The 15,061-nt window shown below is 44.9% G+C and overlaps 1 protein-coding gene across 1 annotated transcript in view; it reads right to left on the reverse strand.

The window, feature by feature from the left end:
* Positions 1-15,061, reverse strand: part of TRHDE (thyrotropin releasing hormone degrading enzyme) — a 992,175-nt gene that overhangs the window by 716,455 nt on the left and 260,659 nt on the right. The window lies entirely within an intron of this gene.

The following is a 15,061-nucleotide window of genomic DNA, read 5'->3' on the forward strand; positions in this document are numbered from 1 at the left end:
CTCTTCCTCCCCCTGGAAGAACTTTTGTGGCACCAAGACTTTGCAGGAAATTGCTTATGTGGGCACATGGGTCATGCCGGTGGCCTTAAGACTCTCAAGTTCATTCAATGATTCTACTGGTGGCCTCATCTTAAAACGGATGTCTTGAATTTGTAGCAACCTGTTCCAAGTGTGCTCAATATAAAAGTCAACGAACATCTCCTTCGGGCCTTCTTCATCCACTTCCAACACCTCAAAAGCCTTCAACTCACATCTCTATTGATTTCATAACTGATTTGCCAGTCTACAGAGGGCACAACACCATTTGGGTCATTGTGGACCGATTCTCAAAGATGGCACACTTAATACCCCTCACCGGCCGTCCCTCGGCTCCTCAGCTATCCAAATTGTTTTTCTCAGAGATTTTCCATTTGCATAGTCTTCCATGGGAAATAGTTTCTGATTGGGGTCCTCAATTCATGGCCAAGTTCTGGAAAGTTCTCCATTCTGTCCTCGGAATCAAGTTGAATTTCTCTTTAGCCTATCATCCCGAGACTGATGGACAGACTAAAAGAGTCAACGAGGATCTAGAGACTTTCTTATGGTTGTTCATGTCCCCTGCTCAGGATGACTGGATAGATTACCTCCCATTTGCTGAGTTTGCAAACAATAACCTATATCATTCCTCTACCAATTCCACTCCTTTCTTCAGTAACTAAGTTTTTCATCCACATGTTCCTTCGTTCGAATCTCTACCATCTCTCTAGGTTCATCAGTTCACTAAGATTTGGGGACAAATTCATAACTTAAGACTTCCCAGAAAAATAAGACCTACGCCGATCAAAAAAGGAAGACTTTTCCTTGTCTCAAAGTGGGAGATCGTGTTTGGATATCCACCAGAAACCTCAGACTCAAAGTTACTACCAATAAGTTTGCTCCAAGATTCATCGGTCCGTATCCTATTGAAAGAGTGTTAAATCCTGTTTCTTACAAGGTGAAACTTCCTCCCTATTTGAAAATCCCCAATGCCTTTTACATTTCTCTGCTAAAGCCTCTTGTACTAAACTGTTTTTGGCAGCTTTCCCTAAACCTCCCAAGGTTCAAGCCACTCAAAATGAGGAATGCAAGGTTCAGAAGATTCTTGACTCCCACAAGAGGTATGGTCGTCTCCAGTATCTCATAGATTGGAGGGGATATGGTCAGGAGGAGAGATTTTGGGTGGCTGCAGAGAATGTTCATTCTCCAAGACTGATTCATGCCTTTCATGCCAAGAATCCCACTAAGCAGCATGGTTGTTCAGAGACCAACCTAAACAGAAGGGGTACTGTCAGCATCCAGAGTCTTATTTCCAGTTCTGGTCCCTGCGGCATTCCTGTTAGCTGGCTGGTGTGGCTGTGGCGGATAGGAGATGCACCGCCGGGCATCTGAAGGCTGGTCCTGGGGAGCTGGGCATGGCAGCCGGAGGTGTCTGTTTACAAGTGTCCTGTTGCTGAAGTGCAGCATCTGGGAGGCTGAGGCCAGAGATAATGGTTCTGTGCTGGTTCCACATGTGTCCTCTGTGAAGGGAGCCGCCATGTTGGAGACCAAGCCAAGCCAATGGGTGTCCCAGTTCACATTCAGCCAATCTGGTGCAGTCTTTCCTTATAAAAAGGGGTCAATGCTTAGCTATGGTGCCAGTGCTTCAAGTTACTTACTGCTGTAAGGTTCTTAAGCTCTGTGCTCCCAGGTTAACTCCTGGTATCCTGGTTCTGTTGTGGCCGCCCGGTGGTCAGTTCTGTTATTGCAGTAATTTGCTCTCAGTCCACCTGCCCTTGTGGTTTAAACGCTGGGTCCCCTATCTGGTAGAGGGTCTCCATTTACTGACTGTGCTCTCAGCGATCCATGTTCTTCAGCATAATTTACAAATCACAAGTCATCACCTCATTTAGTGTTCTTCAGCATTGTTTACAAATCACAAGTCATCACCTCATTCCATGTTCTTCAGCATCGTTTACAAGTCATCACCTCATTCAGTATTCTTCAGCACCATTTACAAATCCCAAGTCATCACCTCATTCAGTGTTCTTCAGCATCATTTACAAATTGTCACTGACCTAGGTTGGGGGTGTTGTGAACTCGGGGGTTCTTCCGATGGTAGGGAAGAGGAACCACAGTTGGGTCGGAACAGGGATTGCCTGATATAGGTCTTCCTCATACAGGACTCTGACAGTAAGGCTTGGTGAAAATATTGAAGAACTTTATTGCAGGAAGGGAGCAACACAATGTCACATAGCAGAGAGGGAACTTATTGGGGAATGTCCAGGCCTATAGAAGAACTTGTAAGCAATGTTAAAGATGCTAATAAATGAAGTACTTGTGAGTGATGGTGAAAGACACTGAGAACGATGTTTTAAATATGCTGATGATTGAAGAGCTTGTGAGCGATGTTAAAAGATACTGGTGACTGAAGAACTTGTGAGCGATGTTTTTAAAGACACTGATGATTTGAAGAACTTGTGAACGGTGTTTAAAGACACTGATGATTTGTAGAATTTGAGAGCAGTGTTTAAAGACACTGATGACTTGTAGAACTTGAGAGCGGTGTTTAAAGACACTGATAATTTGTAGGACTTGAGAGCGGTGTTTAAAGACACTGATGACTTGTAGAACTTGAGAGCGGTGTTTGAAGACTCTGATGATTTGTAGAACTTAAGAGCGGTGTTTTAAAGACACTGATGATTTGTAGAGCTTGAGAGTGGTGGTTAAAGACACTGATGATTTGTAGAACTTGAGAGCGGTGGTTAAAGACACTGATGACTTGTAGAACTTGAGAGCGGTGGTTAAAGACACTGATGATTTGTATAACTTGAGAGCAGTGTTTAGCCCGCAGCCCACGCTGACTCCAAGAAGCACTGGTGACTGGACCACAGAGGAACACACCAGCCGCTGGGAACGCTGGAAACTGTGCAGCAACTGGCACCTGGAAATGCCGGAGACACTGGAGTACAACTGCATAGAGACTCGCCGGGAACAAGAGCACTGGCATCCACTTCAGGGGAAAAGACGATACTCAGGCGCCGAGGCTCTGCCCAGCGTCTGACTTTGAATCTCCCGTCTCCGCTGGATTGGCGGAACAGTCTGATGATGTCACCTGCTCCCCGCCCACGTGATGCCGGGTGTCATGGCGGCGCCCCTGCTCCGGGGAACCGACGGGAGCCGCGCCAGCTAGACGCCAGAGCCCGTGGACCACCGAAGGCAGAGGCCGCAACACAGACCAGCAGGCACGCAGGGGTAAGCGCGGCGAACGCCGCCTCTGGCATGTGACAGTACCCCCTCCTCCAGGAGTGGCCCCCGGACACTTTCCAGGTTTTGTTGGATGTCTGGAATGGAAGATCCACACCAGTCGGGGAGCCACAACTTCAGTAGCCTTGACCCAGCTCCTCTCCTCAGGGCCAAAACATTTCCACTCCACCAAATACTGTAGATTCTTGTGAAGATAACGAGAGTCAAGAATAGCTTTGATTTCAAAGCCCGTTCCAGCTTCAGTCTCTGCAGAGGTTGGCGTCATGGACTTTCAATGGAACCCGTTTAAAATAAGGGGGCGAAGGACAGAGACATGGAAGGAATTTGGTATCCGGAGGTGGGAAGGCAATCCCAATTTGCAGACAACCGGGTTCAGGACTTGAAACACGGGGTAAGGACCAATAAACCTCGGAAGCGAACTTCATAGTGGGCACCCTTAACCAAAGATTGCGGGTAGAGATCCATACCCTGTCACCAACCTTGTATTGGGGAGCTGCTCGTCGCTTCCTATCCACAAAGAACTTATAGCGGCCGGAGACTCTTGAGGTTAGCATGAACTCGACTCCAAATTTGACTGAAGTGCAGGAGAGTAGAGGCTGCAGCAGGAACATCCTCCGGAGGACAAATGGGTAATTCTGGAACTTGGGGATGAAATCCATAATTAATGAAAAATGGGGACTCACAAGTCGAAGAGTGGTACAGATGATTATGGGCAAACTCGGCCCATGGCAACAGTTCCACCCAATCATCTTGCGAGGGAGAGAGATAAACACGGAGAAAAGTCTCTAAATCTTGATTGACGCGTTCAGTTTGCCCATTGGTTTGTGGATGGTAAGCGGGTGAAAACTTGAGTTTTATTTGTAAGGCCGTACAGAGAGCTCTCCAGAATCTTGCAGTGAACTGTACCCCCCGATCAGAGACGATTTCCTGAGGTAACCCGTGCAGCCGGATATGTTCCCGGATAAATAACAAAGCCAACTTGGGAGCTGATGGTAACCCGGTCAAAGGTACAAAATGTGCCATCTTAGAGAAACGGTCAATAATTACCAAGACGGTATTGTGACCCTTGGAGAGGGGCAATTAGGTGACAAAGTCCATAGAGATATGGGTCCAAGGCCTCTTAGGAATGGACAGTGGATGCAACAACCCCGCAGGAGGCAGATGAAGAATTTTGTGCTGAGCACACTGAGGACAAGAGTTGACTTAACCTTGAATATCCTTCTTCATAGTGTCCCACCAGTAAGATCTTCGTAGAAACTCCCACATCTTTTGAACTCCAGGATGACCGGAAAACTTGGAAATATGAGCCCACTGCAACAACCTTGGTCGGAATTTAGCTGGCACAGACATTCTCCCAGGAGGAGGACCCAGAGCGGTGGGAGCCGCTGACATAGAAACTGGACTGAGAATCAAAGCCTTCTCAACTGAATTCTCTTCATCCGAAGCCGTTAAGGAACGGGATAAAGCATCTGCCTTGGTGTTAAAAGTCCCAGCCCGGTACTTAATAACAAACGAGAATCGAGTAAAGAAGAGTGCCCATCTAGCTTGACGGGGATTCAAGCACTGGGCCGTCTTGAGGTACAGCAAGTTCTTGTGATCAGTGAAAATTGTAATTAGGTGTTTAGCACCTTCCAAAAGATATCTCCATTCCTCCAAGGCAGATTTTATTGCCAAAAGCTCTTTGTCTCCAATGGTGTAATTCCGTTCAGCAGGAGAGAACTTGCGGGAATGGAAACCACATGTATGTAACTTCCCGTCTGGAGCGTACTGCGAAAGCACGGCACCTATGCCTACCGTGGAAGCATCAACCTCCAAAAAGAATGGTTTTTAAAAATTTGGTTGTTGAAGTACCGGTGCGGACATAAAGGCTGCCTTCAACTGAGTGAACGCTGCTACAGCTTCAGAGGACCAATGACTTGGGTCAGAACCCTTCTTGGTTAGGGCAGTGATAGGTGCCACAATGGTAGATAATCCCTTTATGAATTTCCGGTAGTAATTTGCAAAACCCAGAAATCGTTGTACCGCTTTCAAGGAAAGAGGCTGAGTCCAGTTCCGAATGGCAGTGGGTTTCTCTGGATCCATACGAAGCTCCGTGCCCGAAATGATGTAACCAAGAAATGGAATAGAAGGGACCTCAAAGGTACATTTGGAAATCTTGCCATAAAGATGATTCTCTCACAATCGAAGAAGTACCTCTTTGACCTGTATTCTGTGCTCTGTAAGATTCTTAGAAAATATCAGAATGTCATCCAAATATACCACTATACTTAGGTATAGCATATCCCGAAAGACTTCATTAATGAATCCCTGGAAGACGGCAGGGGCGTTGCTGAGGCCAAACGGCATTACCAGATACTCGTAATGCCCATCCCTGGTATTGAAGGCCGTCTTCCATTCGTCCCCCTGTCGGATACGTATCAAATTATAAGCTTGGTGAAGACTCGGGCTCCGCGAACTCTATCAAAAAGCTCCATGATGAGCGGCAAAGGATACTTATTCTTAATGGTGACATCATTTAGACCACTATAGTCAATACATGGTCTCAGCCCTCCGTCCTTCTTCTTCACAAAAAAGAAACCCGCCCCCACCGGGGAGGAAGAGGGGCGGATGAATCCTTTCTGCAGGTTAGACTTGATATAGTCCGACATAGCTTGGGTCTCGGGTAATGATAAGGGATAAGTGCGACCCCGAGGTGGCATTTTCCCCGGAATGAGCTCAATGGGGCAGTCCCAGGGTCTATGCGGTGGTAACTGATCGGCCGCCTGTTCCGAGAATACATCTGAAAACTCCCGATAGGCCTCCGGAATGAGCCCTTCATCTGACTTGGAAGATACACGGAGCGGGTAGACAGGAGTGAGACAATTTGAATGACAAAATGGACTCCAAGATATTATTTGTGTCGAACTCCAGTCGACGTGAGGGTTGTGAAGTTTAAGCCAAGGAAGGCCAAGAACAAGATCGTGGGGCATCTCCCAAATCACTAGGAACTCCAGGTATTCTTGATGCAGAGCTCCCACTTGCAGCTTGATTGGCACTGTACAACTTGAAATCAGACCGCTAGAAATTTGGGTACCATTGATAGCAGTCAACGTAATAGGTCGTTCAACCGACCGTAACTGAAAACCCAGATTCTGGGCACAGGAAAGGGAAATAAAATTCCCCGCAGCCCCTGAGTCCAGCAGAGCCTTAACGGGTTTGGCTATTGACTCAGAAAACAGAGACATGGAAAGTAAACAGTCCACTGTCGGAGAAGGTTTAGAAGAAACCCCTAGCTCGACTCCTCCGGAACAAGCTAGGACTGCCCGTTTCCCGGGCGAGACTTGCAAAACTTGAGAAAATGATCCGCGGCTCCACAGTAGAGGCAGAGTCTACCCTCACAACGACGCTGATGTTCTTCTGGGGACAGCCGAGATCGATTGATCTGCATGGGTTCGTCAGGACTCGAAATAACCGTTTGTTTAGACGGAAGAGATCGGACCCTGGGTCGATCTGACCGACTACGTTCGCCACCTTGTTCCTGCATGCGAAGATCCACCTTTACACAGAGCGAGATCAACTGTTCTAAGGAATCTGGCAAATCTCTAGTGATCAACTCGTCCTTTAGACGATCGGAGAGCCCGTTCCAAAAGGCAGCCCGGAGGGCATCATTATTCCAGCGCAGTTCTGAGGCTATGGTCTGAAAATGAATCACATACTGTTCCACTGAACGAGAGCCTTGTCGGACACGGAGCAAGTCTACAGAGGCAGCGGTCGTCCTGCCGGGCTCATCAAAGATCCTCCGGAATGACGTAATGAAGTTGGTGTAACTAGAAACCAATGGATCAGATCGCTCCCATAATGGAGACACCCAATCCAACGCTGAACCCTCAAGCAAAGAAATAATGTATGCCACCTTGGACCGATCAGTAGGGAAGTTATGTGAAAGGAGTTCAAAATGTACCTCGCACTGATTGAGAAAACCACGGCAATTCTTTGGATTCCCGTTATAGCGAGAAGGAGTAGGGAGCTGAAGGCGTGACCTGGTTCCAGACAAGGATGGAACATTGCTAGAGACCACCACTGGAGCGGGTACTGGAACTGGGGCCGGAAATACTGAAGCCAGAGAAGCCTGAATTTGATCCAGCCGGCCAGATAATTCCTGGAGATAATGCATCACCTGGCTCTGTGCTGCTTCCTGACTTTGAACTCGGGAAACCAGGTCCTTGATGGTACTTGCCTCTGGGTTCCAATCCCCCAGGTCCATGAGGCCTGAGTATACTGTCACTGACCTAGGTTGGGGGTGTTGTGAACTCGGGGGTTCTTCCGATGGTAGGGAAGAGGAACCACAGTTGGGTCGGAACAGGGATGGCCTGATATAGGTCTTCCTCATACAGGACTCTGACAGTAAGGCTTGGTGAAAATATTGAAGAACTTTATTGCAGGAAGGGAGCAACACAATGTCACATAGCAGAGAGGGAACTTATGGGGGAATGTCCAGGCCTATAGAAGAACTTGTAAGCAATGTTAAAGATGCTAATAAATGAAGTACTTGTGAGTGATGGTGAAAGACACTGAGAACGATGTTTTAAAGATGCTGATGATTGAAAAGCTTGTGAGCGATGTTAAAAGATACTGGTGACTGAAGAACTTGTGAGCGATGTTTTTAAAGACACTGATGATTTGAAGAACTTGTGAACAGTGTTTAAAGACACTGATGACTTGTAGAACTTGAGAGCTGTGTTTAAAGACACTGATGATTTGTAGGACTTGAGAGCGGTGTTTAAAGACACTGATGACTTGTAGAACTTGAGAGCGGTGTTTGAAGACTGATGATTTGTAGAACTTGAGAGCGGTGTTTTAAAGACACTGATGATTTGTAGAGCTTGAGAGCGGTGGTTAAAGACACTGATGATTTGTAGAACTTGAGAGCGGTGGTTAAAGACACTGATGACTTGTAGAATTTGAGAGCGGTGGTTAAAGACACTGATGATTTGTATAACTTGAGAGCGGTGTTTAGCCCGCAGCCCACGCTGACTCCAAGAAGCACTGGTGACTGGACCACAGAGGAACACGCCAGACTCTGGGAATGCTAAAAACTGTGCAGCAACTGGCACCTGGAAATGCCGGAGACACTGGAGTACAACTGCAGAGAGACTCGCCAGGAACAAGAGCACTGGCATCCACTTCAGGGAAAAAGACGATACTCAGGCGCCGAGGCTCTGCCCGGCGTCTGACTTTGAATCTCCCGCCTCCGCTGGATTGGCGGAACAGTCTGATGACGTCACCTGCTCCCCGCCTATGTGATGCCGGGTGTCATGGCGGCGCCCCTGCCCCGGGGAACCGCCGGGAGCCGCGCCAGCCAGACGCCGGAGCCCGTGGACCACCGAAGGCGGAGGCCGCAACACAGACCAGCAGGCACGCAGGGGTAATCGCGGTGAACGCCGCCTCTGGCGTGTGACACAAATCACAAGTCATTTCTTCATTCAGTATTCTTCAGCATCGTTTACAAATCATAAGTCATCTCTTCATTCAGTATTCTTTAGCATCGTTTACAAGTCATGAACATTTATGTCCTTCAGAATTCACTTGGACTTATCTCCTAGTCGTTGTGTATGATTGAGGTCTTAGTAAAACTGAATTAATCTTTCTTCAGTGTATCGTTCTCGTCATTGTTCTCATTGCCTACCCCTCTTCATCTTTGAACCTAAGTCTTCAATCCATGAGTAAGAACTACATTCAGCCACCTCATTTCCTTTCTTTGCTGAAAGCTGCTCCCTCTGTAAATTATCAGTCATCAGATCCTCAACTCAAGCAGGTGTGCTGGACAGAAGGTCTTACCTGATCCCTGACACAGTGTGTGACACACTGAGACAGTTGGAGCCCTTCTTTAAAGTAGCATTTATACTGTATGGCGGCCATATTCAGCTTAATCTTATCAGCTTAGACGATTCCACTTGGCTGCTGTGATACACAGAAGTACAGTGATATTTTCAACAAACTGGACAGAAGCAAAATTTTTCACGATAATCTTCAGCACACTACCTGAGGAGCTCATTACAAGTCATTATATGTTGCCAGGTAATACTCTATTGTTTAAACAGAGTATCAGATGAGCCTACTGAGCATTGAGATGGGAGACAGCTCTCTCAACTAAATATCTGGACACCTCCCAGTGCCTTATTTACCTATGTAATGATAACTTAACCCTATTCAGACATGGAGCCACTTTTGTTATAATCCAGGTTACCTCTACACTTTGATTGCTTACAGAGAAATCACTATGCCTCCTACAAAGTACAAAGTGCAAAGCCTCGAAAACAGTTTCACTTTTTAAGCCATCACTGAAATAATGAAATACAGTGGACATGGCAAATGCCCTTCTCAAACAGGACGTTCGCTCCCATCGCCTCTCACAAACTCAGTTTTTTCACATGCCAGCAGGTTAACGTCAGTTCCAGTTGGGGATGTCGACCCCTTAACTGTGGGGGCTATGAGATTCTTACTTACCCAATTTAAGGAAAAAGTTGCTGCAGAGTTCCATGCTACATTTCAAGCATGGCAGCAGTCTAATGAGGATCTTGGTGATCGCACTGAGCACATGGAGACAAAGAAGGGGGAGTTTGCTAGCTCTCATAATGATTTGACTCATGTTGCTCTTGAGGGGGAAGTTACTACTTTTAAAGATAAAATAACTGATTTGGAGGACAGGTCTCGCTGGACTAACCTGAAGCTGCGAGGGATCCCGGAGTCCATTTCAAATAGCAGTCTTCATGACTATGCTATTTATCTGTTCAAGAAACTCTTGCCTTCTGCTTCATCCCTCGATCTTTTGATAGATCGGATCCATCGCCTTCCCAAAGCTAGGAGTGCACCTGAAGGCGCACCTAGAGATGTTCTTATGAGAATTCAGTATTTTCATATTAAAGAAGCATTAAAAAAGGCTGCCAGGTCGTCCTCTGAATCTACTGGTATACTAGGTTCTCACCAGCTGTTTGGCGACCTTTCCGCTGCTACTCTGCTCAAACGTCGTTCTTTCCATCCTTTCACCACGGCACTCAGGAAGGTGAATATTTTACATAGATGAGGCTTCCTGACTAAGCTCCTTGTTTCCCATGAAGGCTCCAATATTTCCATTTCCAACTTGGATGAGGGAATTAAACTTCTCAATAAATGGAACATTTCTGGCTCGTCAGTGTCTTCTTCTCCAGACTGTGGACTTCAGTTGGACTGGTCGACGGTGGGGAAATCATTGTGTTTTAGAATTAACTCTGATAAATTGCCACTTATTTTGTATCTAAATTTTTGATATGTACCTGATTGCCTATTTCAGGCTGTTCAAATTACTCTCTGCCAGGTACTGTACTGTTTGAACTGTTTTGTAGTTTTTTCATTGTCCTCTGTTTGTTATTAATTACTTGGGTTATACCTTATGTAGTCCCTTATGTGACATTGGGCTGATTGCTTTTTGTTAGTTGGTGCAGCGTACACATGGGTTACTCATCGAGTTTGGTGCTGGGAGGTGTCCTCTATTTAAGGTGTTCATGTTATGCCACCTTATTGTTGCCCCAATTTTGGTTTCTATCCCCTTCTATTCTCTTCCTTTCTTTTTCTTTTCTCTCTTTGTCTCTTTTTCTTCTTATCATTCTTTTTCCCTACCAGGTGCATGCTAGTATTGGGTTTTCTTTCTTGTATGTTGTTTTTCTGACTGTATAATGCATTACCCTGTAATTTTCTACCATGGATACCATAGTCTCTATCATTGCTAAATGCTTAAATTCTCGACATAAACACAAATTAGCCCTTAATTTTTTTCACAAATTGAAAGCTGGTATTGTCGCAGTTCAAGAAACTAATTTCCAATATTCTGCACCTCCTAAATTCTTTGATAACAGGTACTCCCATTGCTGTACTGCTAATAACCCTTCAAAAAAAGTGGGAGTAGCAATTCTGTTCGCCCAACCTGCCCCTTTGTGCTCTATACCCAATATTCTGATTTGGATGGACGGTTCTTGATTTTGGTAGGAAAACTAGATAATGTTTATATGCCCCAACACTAAACAACTTCAGTTTGGCAGGCAGATGTGTAGGATTCTTCAGGAACACATTAAATGGGCTATTATGATATTGGGGGGATTTCAATATGGGCTAACACATTAAATGGGCTATTATGATATTGGGGGATTTCAATATGGTCCTTGATCCGACAGTTGATAGATCCCGATCAACTGCATTAAGACATAGTACTGTAGGTGCACAGATCTATCCTTGGGTTTTCACCAATTACTAGCAGAGTACAATTTATTTGATGCATGGAGAACCAAACATCCAACAGTGAGAGACTATTCTTGCTATTCGCATGTTCATCAATTGTACTCCAGAATAGATTACTCTGTCACTGATAAGTGGTCATTAGAGTCCATTTCTAAAATAGAAATTTTACCTATGTCTTGGTCGGACCATTCACCCCTTCTTCTTTCATGTAATCTGGCTCAGCGGAAGATTGTACATGGCCCTTGGAGACTAGTGAAATATATCCTGGCACAACCATCCGCCTCCCAAAATATACATCAGTCTCTGCAACAGTATTTATCCAGTAACCAACCCAAGGGTACATCAATATTTACACATTGGTGTGCCCTTAAGGTTGTGTTATGGCGGTCGGCCATACAATCCGCTGCTAGACTTAAAAGTGAGTATACAATTAAATATGAACAAGCCGTTGCTAAATCAGCTAGTCTGGTGACTGCACATAAGACTGATCCTTCTAACAAAACATGTTATAGACTCCTTATTTTGGCTCGTGAAGAGGTTAATGCCTACTGACTTGGAGAAGTGAAACAAAATATATCACGTCTTAATCAAAAATGTTATGCTCTGGGAAATCGGGCACGCCGTCTTCTAGCACTTAATGTAAGCTAAGAGGCCGACATGCAAAAGAAAGGGTCTATAGCATACATAACCCAAAGGGTATTATATTAACGGACCCAAATGCTATTGCTAATGATTTTGCAGATTTTCACTCTAAAGTATACAATTTAAAGGATGACCCTAACACCCCACAGCCAAATCCCGAGCTTATTGAAACTTTTTTAGGTAACCTTTCACTGCCATCCTTATAACAAGAAACCTACCTGTACCTCTACTCACCCTGGTCTTTAGAGGAAGTGGAAAAAGCAATTGAGTCTCTCCCCATAGATAAAGCCCCAGGGCCAGACAGCTCCCCTCTAATTTTTATAAAACAGATTTGTCTCCGGCTCTATTGTCAGTATTTAATGCAGCTTCTGAGTCGAAAAGCTTTCCTAGGGAGATTCTTGAAGCATGGATCTTTATGATCCCTAAACCGGGAGAGCCACTACATCAGTACAAAACCCATTGCACTGCTAAATACTGATGTTAAGATATATGTTAAACTCATTGCCCAGCGCTTGGGCCCTCTATTACCCTCTCTGATTAATGCAGACCAGGTTGGGTTTGTCCCGGGCAGACAGGCCTCAGACAATACTAGGAGAGCACTGAACATTATCAAATTTTGTAATGCTAAACAAGTACCTCTATGAGTCCTCTCCCTGGATGCCGAGGAAGACTTTGATCGGCTACATTGGCAATACTTACAAGCCACTTTAAAACATTTTAGCATCAGGGGGAGGATACTGGACTCATGTTTAGCACTATATTCAGATCCCTCTTCTATGGTCGCGGTAAATGGGTGTTTATCTACTGGGTTTAATATTTCTAATGGAACGAGGCAGGGATGCTCGTTATCACCACTCATATTTGCATTAGCTATAGAGCTTCTAGCTGAGAAAATTAGATAAGCTACCAATGTCTTAGGTCCCATTATCGGTGATATCTCACATAAAATTAGCCTTTTTGCCGACGACATTTTGTTACTCTTGTTGCAACCTGCTGTATCTTTACCTCAGTTACAGGTTATATTGGATGAATATACTTAGGTTTCATTTTGCAAGCAAGATACAGTACCTCCAAAATGGAGCCTTTACCTTTTAATGTCCATGGTGATATACTTAAAGATTTGAATGACAACTCAAAATATGTGTGGCAAGCCAAATCTCTAAAATACTTGGGGGTTCAGCTGGCCAAGGATGATGACCTTGTTGATTGTAATTACATCCCCGTGTTACGTGCATTTGAAACTCTAACCAATGACTGGTTGCTACATGAAGTCTCTTGGTTGGGTCGAGCGGCTGCGGCCAAAATTATATTACTTCCCAAGCTTATGTTTCTTTTTCGGACAATCCCCAGACCATTTACTAAATCACTCTGCAAAAAATTCAATAAAATGTTAGCTGGTTATGTGTGTAAAGGGGCCTGGCCTAAAATGGCCAGGAACGTTCTGATTCTTCCCAAAAGTGAAGGGGGATTGGCCTTTCCTGACTTTGAAACCTATCATAGTGCCTGCTTATTAAGCCAATTAACAGATTGGTTTAAGATGGATAATCATAAACCATGGGTAATCATAGAATGCTCCTTTGTGGAGCCCATACCTCTACCAGAACTATTCTGGTTACCATTGAGTACTATTCCGTTGCATTCTGGCTTAGGTAAGGCAGTTCAGGCAACTCTTAAAACATAGTACAAATTTGTGTCTGCATGCGAGGGGTTTTCCCTCCCTACTCCAGAACTGTCATTGTTTGCTATTACTCACCTTATTCCTAGGCTAAATCTTGACTCTTGGACATACAGAGGTCTTTTGAAACTTAAAGATATTCTTGAGTTAAATAACTTGATTCCCTTCAACAAGTTACAATCATCACACGGTGTCCCAAAGCAAGACTTTTATAAATATTTACAAAATCGTCACTGGTTAAAAGATTTATACCAATTGGTATTATAGGCGCTGAAGTGGTTTGCTTCTACCCAGCAGCTGCTTATTGGAGATAGTCAGTCTCCGAAATACAATTGATACAGTAACCTAGAGCAGCACTTATATGTAAATAAATTTCTTGTCATAAATTTTTTACACATTGTAATAATGCTAAAAACATTACACATCATAGATTGGATATATAAAAAATGTCTTACAAAAACAAATTCTCACCCACTGGAATGTGATAACACACAATATCAGTCCATCATATTAGCCCGTTCCTATAGTGCTTCCGTTATATTTGGCAACTTTGATGTTTCCATGGTGAACTGTTTCATTAATCACCTCGTGGATTGGCACTACAGTTCCAAGAAATAGTTGATCATTTGAGGTTCATTTTATGCTCACCGCCTAAGGATGTTATTTTATTAACCAAGTCGATATTGGATGATTAGCAGTCTTCAGTTTTGTTGCGGTTTTTTAAACCTCAGCAATGAAGTCTCTGGTAACCATGTAGCAAGAGATATTCATACACAGTGCACCTTTTAATGAATCAATACCCAAGCTGGTTCAGGCTGTTTGATGGTAAACAGTCCTGTGGGTAGATGGGGTAAAATACCAATGCATTTCGCTGCTCTATGTGGCAGATTTTTCAAGGTGATCCTGCTGTGTCCATGTGGACATATACTGTATATACTCGAGTATAAGCCGACTTTTTCAGCACTTTTTTTTGTGCTGAAAAAGCCCCCTCGGCTTATACTCGAGTCAGTGCAGGGAGAGCAGTGTGACAGGGAGAGCAGTGTGAAGGAGGGACACGGAGCGCACAGCGCGCGCCTCTCCTGTGTCCCTCCTGCATCTCCGGCGGCAGCGGCGGGTCTATTAAAGGAAGTACCCATTCGTGAGCTCTGATTGGCTCACGAACCGGCACTTCCTTTAATAGACCCGCCGCGGCCACCGGAGGGACACAGGAGAGGCGCGCGCTGTGCGCTCCAT

The sequence above is a fragment of the Pseudophryne corroboree genome, chromosome 6, assembly GCF_028390025.1.
Source record: "Pseudophryne corroboree isolate aPseCor3 chromosome 6, aPseCor3.hap2, whole genome shotgun sequence".
NCBI lineage: Eukaryota > Metazoa > Chordata > Amphibia > Anura > Myobatrachidae > Pseudophryne > Pseudophryne corroboree.